The following is a 13,290-nucleotide window of genomic DNA, read 5'->3' as shown; positions in this document are numbered from 1 at the left end:
CAACGTGTTATCTAATTTATGAATTTTGAAACAACGAAACAGCGTAACGAATTGGACTAAAGATATGTGGATAAACTAAGGAAAATGTTAGTTATAAAATTAATCATGTAATTAATATTTTTTTTTATTTGGTGGTGTTTTAATAAGTATGTGAAATTTTTTTAAGGGGTCCCTAAACAAAATAAAAAAGAATATAAAATATAAGTATGTCTAAACAACTAATATGTTAACAACATAATAACAAAAAAAAATGATGAAAGATAATTAACTTTCTTTTTGAGACTATTGACAGTCAGTCAAGGTGTAACAAAACAAAAAAATTTAAATAATTGTTCAAATAAATTATTTATCTGAAATCTTTTTATTGATCATTAATTAATACCCAGTTATATATTGATAGTGTGCATGACCAATCAGCCTTGTTTACACTCAAACTAACCTCTCAGCACATCAAAACACTTTATGAGCCTTGGTCCACGAGCTTTCAGCATCATCCTACCCCTATTCATAACCTATCAAAGTTGTGAATGGAGGTAAGAGGTGGTGCAATCTCCTGGTGTAATGTAAATGCCCCCTTAAAAAAAGCTTTGGGAGCCTTGCGGATCTTTTACTTTCAAATACAAAAAAAAATAACTAATGCGATTAGTCTACATATATGTGCCTCTATATTTATTTTACTTTTAATAATGTGAACATAAACAAACAAAACATGATCTCAGTAAACAGGTTGAAAAGTAACTTCACTTACATATGTGTTTCGGCAAATATGATAAAATTAAAACATTTGTTATTGGGTTGACCAATTTAAAACTTTAACTTTTCATGTATGGGCTGGCCCGAGGAAGGGAACGAGGATGCGGTCGTTATGCCCGCTCCAGGCTCGTGAACCCTGTCTGTGAACAAGCCCATATCCAACATGATCAGAACTGGTTTACAGACAGTCAGTAAATGGGCAAAAATACTCGTAGCGTTCAGGAAGGTAACCTGCCAGGATGTGAGGCGAAGACAACTGACGAACACGCGTGGTTGCCGCAGACGCTTGCATAAATTAGGAGAAATAGGAATTTAACACGGAATAACAATTTCTACTCTGCACACAGACTGACTTATTACTGGTTCGGATAAACATTAGGGACAACATCCCTTGAATAGCCAACTACATTTTTGTACGACGACTGACTGAAGTTTTGCTGTGAGTTCGGTGAGGATCCGATGTGGTCAGTCTGCTATCCAGGCGCGGAGTCCCTGCGTGGCTGAAACGAGGCTTAATTAAACAGGTGCTTGCATTCGAAAGAAACCGGGTCTTCGGCTTCCGGACCGAAATGTTCCGAAGATTTCCGAGTGGGTGGTTGGGAAATACTGGCTTCGATATCTCGATGTTTCTTCTGGCGTCTGCTCGCAGCGTACCCTACTGAGGAGTGGCCGAACCGAGGAGGGGCCGAACCGAGGAGGAATAAACTAGTGAATCTCTCACAAGAGACTACTTTGAAAGCATTTGGCTTATGGAGGAGACAAGTGCAGCACTCTGGTGGCTTGTAAAAGAATCACATGACACAGCTTGTGGCATAAGTCGCCAGGGGGCAGGCGTTTAGCGGGCGTTCAAACACCCAGGGGAAATAACTCGCAATTCCGCCACGAGAGGGCAGAGGCGGTACATTCGAACACTGGTGTTTAAACCTTGAGACAGGTCACCCCTGCCCAGGTTTAAGGACAGGTCAGTGCTCTGGGCAGTGTTCCCAGGAAAATCTGTAGATGGAGGGAGGTGGAAATGTGCTAGGGCAGTGGGAAACTCACTCGACAGAGTCCGAAGATATGTCACGAAGGTGAGTAAAACGACTCTTGATCGTGTCTGAAATTGCTCGCATATGGCTGACTCTAAGAACCGAGCTGCTCTGATAACTTACAGGGCATATCAGTTCTTGTCATAGCTCGGAGGAGAATTACTAGCAACGGGTGGGAATCAAAGTGGGGATAAGATAAGACACAGGCTTGTCCGCAAATACTCGGCAAAAATCAGATCTAGCGCCGGGAACAGATTAGGGAGGCTAGCCTGGCAAAGATTAAGTGGGAGAGTGCAGAGAGTGGAAAAGTTTTAGTTTTAGCTGAAAAATAAATGGTAAAATTATAGTTAAAAATTCAAATTCAAAATTGTGCCAAGAAATTCTAATTGGCGGCACAATATATAGGTCACATTTATACCTTTTATGAGATTTTGATGGCATCTTTAGAATGTCAAACAGTGAACTCGATTAAAAATATATTATCTAATACAGGAACCCTGATATCAGCGACGACGACGGTAAAGAATATACTGTTAGTATCGTCGACTACAACCACGAAGACATTGATGAAAGGTATACAATCGACTGTGGGGATAACGTAGCGGATGCAGTTCCAGGTGGAAAGTTTACCATCATCCCCAAAAACAATTGAGGAGAATTCAACTGGAGAAGTTTCACCAGCAAAAGGAACTTTAATGCTCTCAGTGCTGGTTGCAGAGGAAACAATGATGTACGAAATTTCGCTCTAAATTGTGATTCGTCATCAATTATCAAGCATGATTGTCGTTACTGTAACCATATATTCTCAAACAACATTATTGCTCGACGTCATGAGAAGAGAGAATGTGCCGAGAATTCTCCTCGCAAATTGTTTAGCTATGAGAAATGTCATAATTAGTTTCCCAGATAAGATAATATGAAAACGCAGATTTAGACATGCAGAGGTCGTGCTCACGGCAGAAAAGAAAATTTTGCTGCAACAAACTTGCATCTTAGTGCATAAGTGTACACCGTGAATAAGTACTACAACAGTTACTTCATCATTGGTTTTAACCAGAAAGGTACATATTCAATAACTAGGCGTCCTTTCATTTAGTGTGATATGTCGTTCGAATTTTCCCATGATACACGAACACCTGAGAGGAGCCAATGTGTAAAAAATCCTTCTCGTACGAGTTTCGTTGCGATGAGTGGAATGTTTGATTTATACATATTGACAGTTTGAGACGACATGCCAAAAAAATGTAAAAATGAAATCCGTGTGCCTACTAATGACCTACTTAGAAATTTCGACTCCTCGCTTTAGATTGGAGATTCGTATCCGTACAAGCAAAAAAACAGATGATCAGCAAACGAATGCGATGAGGCCTTGACATGAATCTATGCATAAGACTGTGTTAGTTACATTACAGGTAAATGCTAACAGATTCCATTTGGCGAAATCTGCATTTCGTGGAACATTGAAAGACTACTATTATCTAAATACGTTTAGTGAGTCAACAGATATTTAAAATTTTCTTCATGATACCAGTCAGAACATTTATAATCGACTTACTAATGAAGTAGCTACACACGGACCTTTAAAATATGACTTGTGGTTGGACTAAGTATATGGCCACTAATTCCGTTCCAGTACTAAGTGGAGAAGTATGAATTCAAGACTGTTAATATTCCCATTTACAATTCAAAAGATGTGAAGAATCCTGTTAAATACGGTATCAAGTAACTCTTTTGGGAAGAACAAGACTATGTAGGCAAAGGATCTGGCTGGTTTTTGTCTTCAGTAAACCTATTAGAGCTAATACTTAGGTAAATAAATCATAGATAACTAAATGTTTACTTTATTAAGAATTCTTATATTAGAGTAGAAATTATGCTATAAATTGTTTTGTAGTTTTTTTCTTGATAATGTAATTTTTTGTCATTTTAATTAAATAAAGCATTAGGTTTTTATGATGGATTGGAGTATATACATGAAACGAACGATTCAATCATAAATTAATGTCTGATTCTTTGTTAATTTATTTGACGTGACGTCTAATAAATCGATGAACGCAGGCTGCACGCACGAAAGAGTGTCCCATAACGCACATTGTACCACTACGGATGTGTCCTGTTACGCTCTTTGTACGCATGCGCGGAATGGCGGAATCTCTCTTCCACTCAATTGGAACAACCATCGATTTTCCTATTAATCATGTTTTTGTCGTTTTAATTATTAATATTATGTAATTTAAAGATCGTCCACAGTTTTTCAGCACAATCGGTAAGGTTATTAAAAGGTAATGTTGAATTTTAAATTACATTTTTAACGAACAATGGTGTTTTACAGTTACACATAATAATTCAAATTACACCCAGTATCTTTTGCACAATGTTTTAAAAAATATAGTAACAAATTACAAAAAGTTTGGTGTATTTGAGATGCTTATTTGTTATAAACTCGTATTATAAAAAATACATAATATTATTCCCCTACCGTGCTGTCATATACGGTGACGGACGCGAACCGAACGAATCGCGCTATCTATCCCCTGTTTATAAAGTGAAGTGAAATGTTAATTTGGTTTTAATTTCTTATTACAACAACAATTTCGGCAATAGAGATTAATTATTATTGCATTTTAAAATTTCTGATTCCTAGTATAATTTTAAGTATTTATTCTTTTATTATTAAAAAAAGTAGCATATGTCGGCGAGTGCAGTAAAGATAGGTTATATTATCTTTGAAAGATTTGTGCAATGAGAGTGCATGACTTGATGTAAGTTTTTGGACATACGCCACTGCTAAAAACTTTTTCTGTTGAAGAAAAACTAAAAAATAAAAATAAAGAAATATATAAATAAAACCCAAAAAAAGACAAAAAACACAAAATTAAGCAAAAAATTGCTGTTGTCAACAAGGATATACACACCACAAAATATTCCGTGACATGAATATGGTCAACAAAACAAAGAAAAACAAAGAAAAATGTACTAAGAGAACGAAAAAAAAAACCACAAATGATGACGACAAATAAATATTAAACGCAAAAAATTCAGCGCAACGGTTGAAACGAAACAAAACACTACAAAACGAAAAGACGAAACAAACACAATAGTTTTCCAAAACAGAATAGAACGATAAAAAAACAAAAAAAAACACAAATGATGACAGCACAAAAATATTGAACCCAAAAGAATTTAGCACAACAGTTGAGACGAGACAAAAAACACGACAAAGTCGCACCTGTGTTTTCGTACCATGTGCGTCTCTGCCTGAGGACGGGAGCAGATTGCAGTTCCCGAAACGTCGCTTGTTTCTGTTTTGGTAAAACTATTGTGTTCGTTTCGTTTTTTTCGTTTTGTCGTGTTTTTTGTCTCGTCTCAACTGTTGTGCTGAATTTTTTGGGTTCAATATTTTTGTGCTGTCATCATTTGTGTTTTTTTTATCGTTCTTTTCTGTTTTGGAAAACTATTGTGTTTGTTTCGTCTTTTCGTTTTGTGGCGTTTTCTTTCGTTTCAACCGTTGTGCTAAATTTTTTGGGTTCAATATTTCTGTGTCGTCATCATTTGTGGTTTTTTTTCGTTCTCTTAGTACATTTTTCTTTTTTTTCTTTGTTTTGTTGACCATATTCCTGTCACTGAATATTTTGTAGTGTTTATATCCTTGTTGACAACAGCAAATTTTTGCTTAATTTTGTTTTTTTTTGTCTTTTTTTTTTTGGTTTTATTTATATAATTCTTTATTTTTATTTTTTTTTCTTCAACAGAAAAAGTTTTTAGCAATGGCGTATGTCCAAAAACTTACATCAAGTAATATTATAGGTTATGTTAGATATTTGATGAAAACTTGTTTATAATTATATTTAAACGAAAAGTTAATGTGGTTTTCATTGCTTATTACAACAATTTCGGCAATAAAGGTAAATTATTCTTGCATTTTAAATATCTGATTACTAGTATAATTTCAAATATATATTCTTTCATTATTAAAAAAAGTAGCATCTGTCGGCGAGTGCAGTAATAATAGGTAATGTTACAATTGACAAAAAAATTATGGCAATTCATATAATTGATTATATATATTCGTTTACAGATTATTTATGTGAAAACTTGTTCATAATTATATTTAAACGAAAAGTTAATGTGGTTTCCATTGCTTATTACAACAACAATTTCAGCAATAAAGGTTATTTATTCTCGCAAATTAAAAATCTTATGCTAATATAATTTCAAGTATTTATTCTTTTATTATTAAAAAAAAACATCTGTCGGCCTGTGCAGTAATAATAAGTTATGTTACAAATAACTAAAAAATTATGGTGATTCATATAATGTATGATTATTATATGATTACTGTTTAGTTATATGAAGACTTGTTTATAATTATAATAATTATATTTAAACTTTATAGCTAAACGGCAGTTTTTAAAATTAATTACAAGTCATCTACACGAGAACTGTTTCGTCGACTGTTTATAAAGTGAATTGAAAAGTTAATGTGGTTTTCATTGCTTATAACAACAACAATTTAAGCAATAAAGTTTAATTATTCTTGCATTTTAAAAATATGATTACTAGTATAATTTCAAGTATTTATTCTTTTATTATTAAAATAAATATGATTCAATTTTATTCATAAAAGTATGCAATCTTTTCATGAATGTTTTGTTATGACGTTGTCACGTTAAACTATCGTCCGTAAACCGACCTTACATCAACCAATTTTTTTTTTTTTTTTCCCGAATGTCGATGTTATTTATTACGAATTTTCATGATAATGGTCAATAGGCCATCATAGGCTTACCATAGATTGGTAGTAGAGGAATTTAAGCCTCCTTTTGGACTTCTAACCATTTTGTTTAGATAAGAGTTAAACCTTTAATATTTTTTTTTTGGATTGAGCAAGAACATAACCATTCTCGGTAATAGATAAAATCTATTAATTAATAAATATGTAGTGTTTTTATGGAATTGGAATTTTTATCGAATTTTTTTATATCCAAATAATTTCGAAGTTCCAATATAGAGCCTATATTTCATGATAGCAGTCTTCAAAGCAAAAATATTATTGCACTCTAGCAGGTAAAAATTAAATTAACTTTTCGTTAGAGCACTCTAGCAGAAGAAAATACTATGTAGGCCTCCAGCAGACGAAACAATATGGCAGCCTCTAGCAGACAAAAATAATATGGCAGACTTTTCGTAACGCCAGTTGGAGATATATATATACCTTGGCGCATTTGTGGTGAGAGGTCAGTCTGTCGGTGGCTTTCATTGAAGAAAGATATGTCCTTTTTTATTTTGCTTATACTTTCAAATATTCTTTCTTTTAATTGATTTTGGATTGTTAAATCTGTACTCAGTACATTATTGGTCTCGTCGTTCAGAGATAGTTTTTTTCCCATATGCCTCTTTTTGGCCATGTCCTGTTTGAAATGTTCGTCGAGTATAATCGAAAAATTTAACTTTTGGTTTGGAGACGCTTGGCCTATATGCCTAACATAGTTCAACATCTGGTTGGATCATATTCCAAGTATAGAAAAATTATACTTTCAGGTTAGGCATAGCGATAACTTATTTCGTCTTTTTTTGTGGAGGGAATGATTAATAAACGCTCTAAAAGAATATGAAAAACAGAATTAAAATTTCGTTTTATCTCTAGTTACTCTTAACACTGGCCGATAATAAAACCAAGGACGAAAATATATCTAATATTTCTATATTAATACATAATTATTTTATTATTTTTAGAATTTTTTCCAATATTGCATTTCGAATTTACATAAATGGCGGGCAATATGTCATCATCGGCTTCCTAGACACTGGTAGACTAGTAGTATACGAATGTATTATCTGGGACAGGATGCAGGATGTGGATTGTGATTTTCGGTCCGCCATCTTGGATTTGTGACGTCACGGCGGCAAAAATTCCTCAAAATTCCTCAAAAATGACTCAAAATGACTCAAAATTTCCCGTTTTAAGAAAAAAATTCCCGTTTTCGAGGGAAAAATTCCCATTTCTAGAGAAAATTTCCCGTTTTATTCCATTAAAATCCCAGCGGCTGAAAATTCCTAAAACTGGCTTAAGCATCCTTAACTCAGGCCAACGTTAAACCATTTATAGGATTATGACGTCACCGTTGCAATTTCCGTTACGCCCGCCATCTTTAACCTTTTTATTTATTATCCGATATTAATGAAAAAAAATTTAAAATTTATAAAAAAAATTAAATTAATATAATTTTAATATATTTTTTATAAAAAATATACTTTTTAGACACGGAGTTCGGAGTCCTCGGTTCGAACCCGGCGAGATCAAAAAAACTAAAAATGGCGACAGGCTCCTTCCACCACGGAATTCACCTACAGACTAACCTACCACCACCAATAAAAAGGTCAACTAGTATGATGTCATGTCCGCCATCTTGTCTTCGTCTGCTGGTAGCCATCATCATCTTGTTATCATCGGCGAGAGTGCGCTGACGCCATGTTAGTTTAATTCTTATCCGCTAGAGTGCAGTAATAATTTATTATTGCTGTGTCACCCGCCATCTTGTCATTTGGCCGCTATCTTGGGATCGTGTAATTATTTAGCTATAAATTCGGGAAAAATTCCAAAATTCATTAAATAAATCACTCATTAATTTACAGATTGATTCGATCAGTTTCAGTCCTTGGTTTGATACCCGATCGATGCAATAATGTTTAATTTGATGTAAAAAATAATAATTTCATTATACCATGTTCAACATTCTTAAAGAGACATTAAAATCTCTACTGTCATCATCTTCCTATAAGCCATCAACACCATCATATTGGTAATTCATAATTTTAATGCTAGAGATTCGGGAAAAAGTTCAGAAATCATTAAATAAATTTCCAATCAATGTACTGATTAATTAGATTGACTTAAGTCCTTGGTACGATTCTGGACGATGAAAAAAATAACAATTTAATATAATAGTAACAGGTGTGAGGAATTAAACACAACAAGTTCTTTCACAAACATAATATTTATTACATAATTTCTATTCTACTACAGGATCACTTACGAAAGCCAGCAAATTTACAATCATTTACTTCCGCAGCGGTGTGAAATGACTAATTCTTAGCTCCAATCGGTTTATACTAGACAGAGTCCAGCCAGAACCTTTACAGACATAGTTCTCCTCTTCTTGACAGAGTTTCTGGATACCGTTTTTAACAGTTTGCTTCACATCGTCAGAACTGTAAATTACTGCAGCCGATGTCTTGAATGCACACTTCTTCACTTTGTCATCTAACGGATATGGCTTTCCATATAGACAGTCCAACCACAAGTTATATTTCAAAGGTCCGTTTGTCGCTACGTCATCAGTAAGCTGATTGATTATGTTCTGTCTAATATCATCAAGAAAAGTGCAAATGTCCTTCGACTCACCGAACGTATTTAGATAATAATAGTCTTTCAACGTTCCACGAAATGCAGACTGCGCCAAGTATATGCTATTATCGTTTACTTGTAATGCACCGAACACAGTCTTAGGTTTAGTTCCATGTCCAGACGTCATAGCAATCGGTTTCTGCACATCTGTTTTTTTGCTTGTACGCTCACGAGTCTCCAATCTAAAGCGAGGAGTCGAAATGTTGACAGGTAGTTCAGCAGGAGCACAGACTCCACCTTTACATTTTTTCGCATGATGTCGCAAACTGTCAATTCGAGTAAACCATTTAAGGCACTCATCACAGCGAAACTTCATTCGAGAAGGATTCTTCGTGCATTTGCTCCGCTCATGTCTTCGTGCATCATGGGAAAATGCGAACGACGTATCACAGTAGCTGCAAGGATACCGTGGTGATAAAGACGTGCCTTTCAGACCTGATCCAGATACAGGCGTTGCAACAGTAATACCATTTCCAGGCATACTCTTATGCACATCGATGCATCGTTGTTGCGCCGAAACCTTTACATTCTGCCGCACAGCAGGACCTTTGCATGCCTTCATGTGCGTTTTCATATCATCTTTTCTGGCAAACAGCTTATGACATTTCTCACAAACAAACATTTTACGATATAGGTTCTTGGCACATTCGCTCCTCTCGTGTCGTCGAGCATTGCTGCTGTATGAGAAAATCTTGTCACAGTAACAGCACCGATGTTCGTTAGTTGTTGTCGATTCAGCATCCATTGAAGCCTCCATCGAGGGCGAAACGAAGTTCGTCGAGTTTTCCTGCACAGCCAGCACTACCGGCATTAAAGTCTCTTCTGCTGGTGGTATCGCGTCTGATGAAGTCTCCTCCAGTGTTGTCGCCGTGGTTGTCAACGGAATCTGCTCCTTCTCCGTCGTAGCTGTCGTCAAGGTTCCCGTAGTCGACGGTACAACCTCCATCGAGTTCGACGTTAAAGACGGTAAAGATGCCATCGAGGTCTCAAGAACAGCTAATTGACACGACTTATGCACCAGAAGAAACAAACTAGACTATCCTTACACCGCCGACGTCAGTTACAAACTGAGCGACCTGCTGTCTAGGACTCGCTTATATACATGCACCGTATGGAATAATACGCTAGTCAAATCAAGAACCATTTACAATAATACTAGAGTCAAATATACAAATTAAAAAATAGGATCATTTGATCGAAAAAAAATTCGATCTCTCCAATATACGCCAGGCTCCAAGAGCTTCAACTCACGTCATCAGATCCATCTACATTTTGCTCCTATGCTTCAATTGACCATTAGCTGCAAGCGCTCCAACAGCTCCATCAGCTCCAACACGTAATTTACGCAATGTACGCACAATACATGCAATTTACATGCAATAAATGTAATGATCACACAGTACACAGAGGAAACGGAACGTACACACAGTACACACAGTAAACGGAACGTACACACAGTACACACAGGAAACGGAACGTATACACACAGTACACACAGGAAACTGAATGTACACACAGTACACACAGGAAACGGAACGTACACACAGTAAACACAGGAAACGGAACGTACACACAGTACACACAGGAAACGAAACGTACACACAGTACACACAGGAAACGAAACGTACACACAGTACACACAGGAAACTAAACGTACACACAGTACACACAGGAAAAGGAACGTACACACAGTACACACAGGAAACGGAACGTACACACAGTACACACAGGAAACGGAATGAATACACACAGTACACACAGGAAACGGAACGTACACACAGTACACACACAGAAAACGGAACGTACACACAGTACACACAGGAAACCGAACGTACACACAGGAAACGAAACGTACACACAGTACACATAGGAAAGGAAACGTATACACACATTACACACATACATTAGCGGAAACACACAGGCTTAGTTGGAAATCAAAATACAAGAAATAAAAACATTTAATTTTTACTTTCAATATTTAATTACTTCTCAACATTACACAAATACAAATAAAAGAAGCCATTATTGTATGTCGCCAGCTTTCCTCAGTTCTTTGAGTATGAAGGATATTTCTTTGATGCACGAATAGTTTCCTGCACAAAGCGAGTCATGTAGAAGTCTTAGCCGGTCAACCAATATGTTTGGATCTTTCCATGATGTGTAATCAATCTCTTCTACCACCATCTTACTTGCTTGTTTATTATAAATACTGTTAATATCACAATCGTCCCAGTGATCATAATAAGCATTATCAGATTTATTTATTATAACACGACGTTTCCATCGTTTCGGTCTCAGGACATCGCCACATTCTTCGATCTTGTCAGCTCTAGGTGCTTCATCACAGTCTATGCCTTTGTCAACAGCCTCAGAGTCACTGTAACAATCACTGTAGAAGACATCCTCTTCACCCAGATTACCGTATGAATTCGCTATCGATGATGTCGAAGTGTCTTCATCGTCTTCATGCTTCCTTTTTGGAGTCCATCATTTTTACAAAGAATGGAGGATCTACTGAATATAGGCTTGAATGTATTCTCACTTTTCACGGTGTTGATACTTCCATTAGTTTCAGTCTTCCCGAAGCCATTAGCATCCTTCAATTTTTGTTCTTCCTCACGATCGGGTGAGCTAATACCATCACGCTCAGGACAAGGAAAATTATTGTCGTAATGCAGATCACTCTTCTTTACCCTACTGGATCCATCGGTGTCCTCTATGCCGTAAGTAGTCTTGACTTTACATGTTCTACCATGTCTTTTTAAGCTGTCAATTCGTGTTAACAACCTGCTACAACGATTACAGCTTAACATGTTGCGTAGTGGGTTTCTATCACAATCATTCTTCTCATGACATCTAGCATTCCTTCTCATGACAAAATCCTTGCCACAGTATCTACAGCGGCTTCCTTCCGATTCAGCTGCAGATAACAAACCACGATCCATGGTAGCTTCTGTGACTAATGTTAGATACAAACTGTCAGTTTTCTCCAATTTGAACCATTTCTTAAATAGAGTTTTTGAAATATTTCATCAGCGAGAGTTAAGTTATCTAATGCAAAGCAAATTGATGCAAGTAGTTCTGGCTGCCGTCAACAGATGTCGCCACGTGTTTCTTGCAGGTAAATAATATTTATTTCATTAATGTAGGATGCGGAACGCTCACTTTCGATCGCAAAGGGAGGTTGGCTTCGATAGTATCCAAGGAGAAAAAAAGTCCGTCCATCCTGCTAGTGCTTCTCAGATTTCTCACGGTCCGCCATATTGGAATGCAACGTAACGGCGGACATCTTGGATGGGTGTGACCTTGACCTTTGACCGAAACCGCAAGATTGATCGCAAGCACACGGATTAACCATCAAAATATTGATAAGAATAATCAGGAGCACACGGAGAAAACCATCATAAAATTAGCAAGAATAATCAGGAGCACACGGAGAAAACCACCAAAATATTGCCAAGAATAATCAGAAGCACACGGAGAAAAACGACACACGTTTTCTTTGATATCATAAAATTACAGGAAAAAAATATTTAATAAATAACAAATAAATTAATAAAAAATTTAAAATGACAAAAAAAATACCAAAAATACATAAAACTCTGGCTTGCACTAGAACTATATCTTTGCTCAACAATGAGAAGTTTACAAGCCAGCAGAATCTGTTTATGTATTTTTTTTTGACATTTTAAATTTTTTATTAATTTATTTGTTATTTATTAAAAATTTTTTTCTGTAATTTTATGATATCAAAGAAAACGTGTGTCGTTTTTCTCCGTGTGCTTCTGATTATTCTTGCCAATATTTTGGTGGTTTTCTCCATGTGCTCCTGATTATTCTTGCTAATTTTATGATGGTTTTCTCCGTGTGCTCCTGATTATTCTTGGCAATATTTTGGTGGTTTTCTCCGTGTGCTCCTGATTATTCTTGCTAATTTTATGATGGTTTTCTCCGTGTGCTCCTGATTATTCTTGCCAATTTTATGATGGTTTTCTCCGTGTGCTCCTGATTATTCTTATCAATATTTTGATGGTTAATCCGTGTGCTTGCAATTTATCTTGCGGTTACGGTCAAAGGTCAAGGTCACACCCATCCAAGATG

This window comes from Bacillus rossius, chromosome 7 (assembly GCF_032445375.1).
Source record: "Bacillus rossius redtenbacheri isolate Brsri chromosome 7, Brsri_v3, whole genome shotgun sequence".
NCBI lineage: Eukaryota > Metazoa > Arthropoda > Insecta > Phasmatodea > Bacillidae > Bacillus > Bacillus rossius.
The sequence above is the reverse complement of the archived record's forward strand: the minus strand, read 5'-3'. Positions refer to the sequence as shown.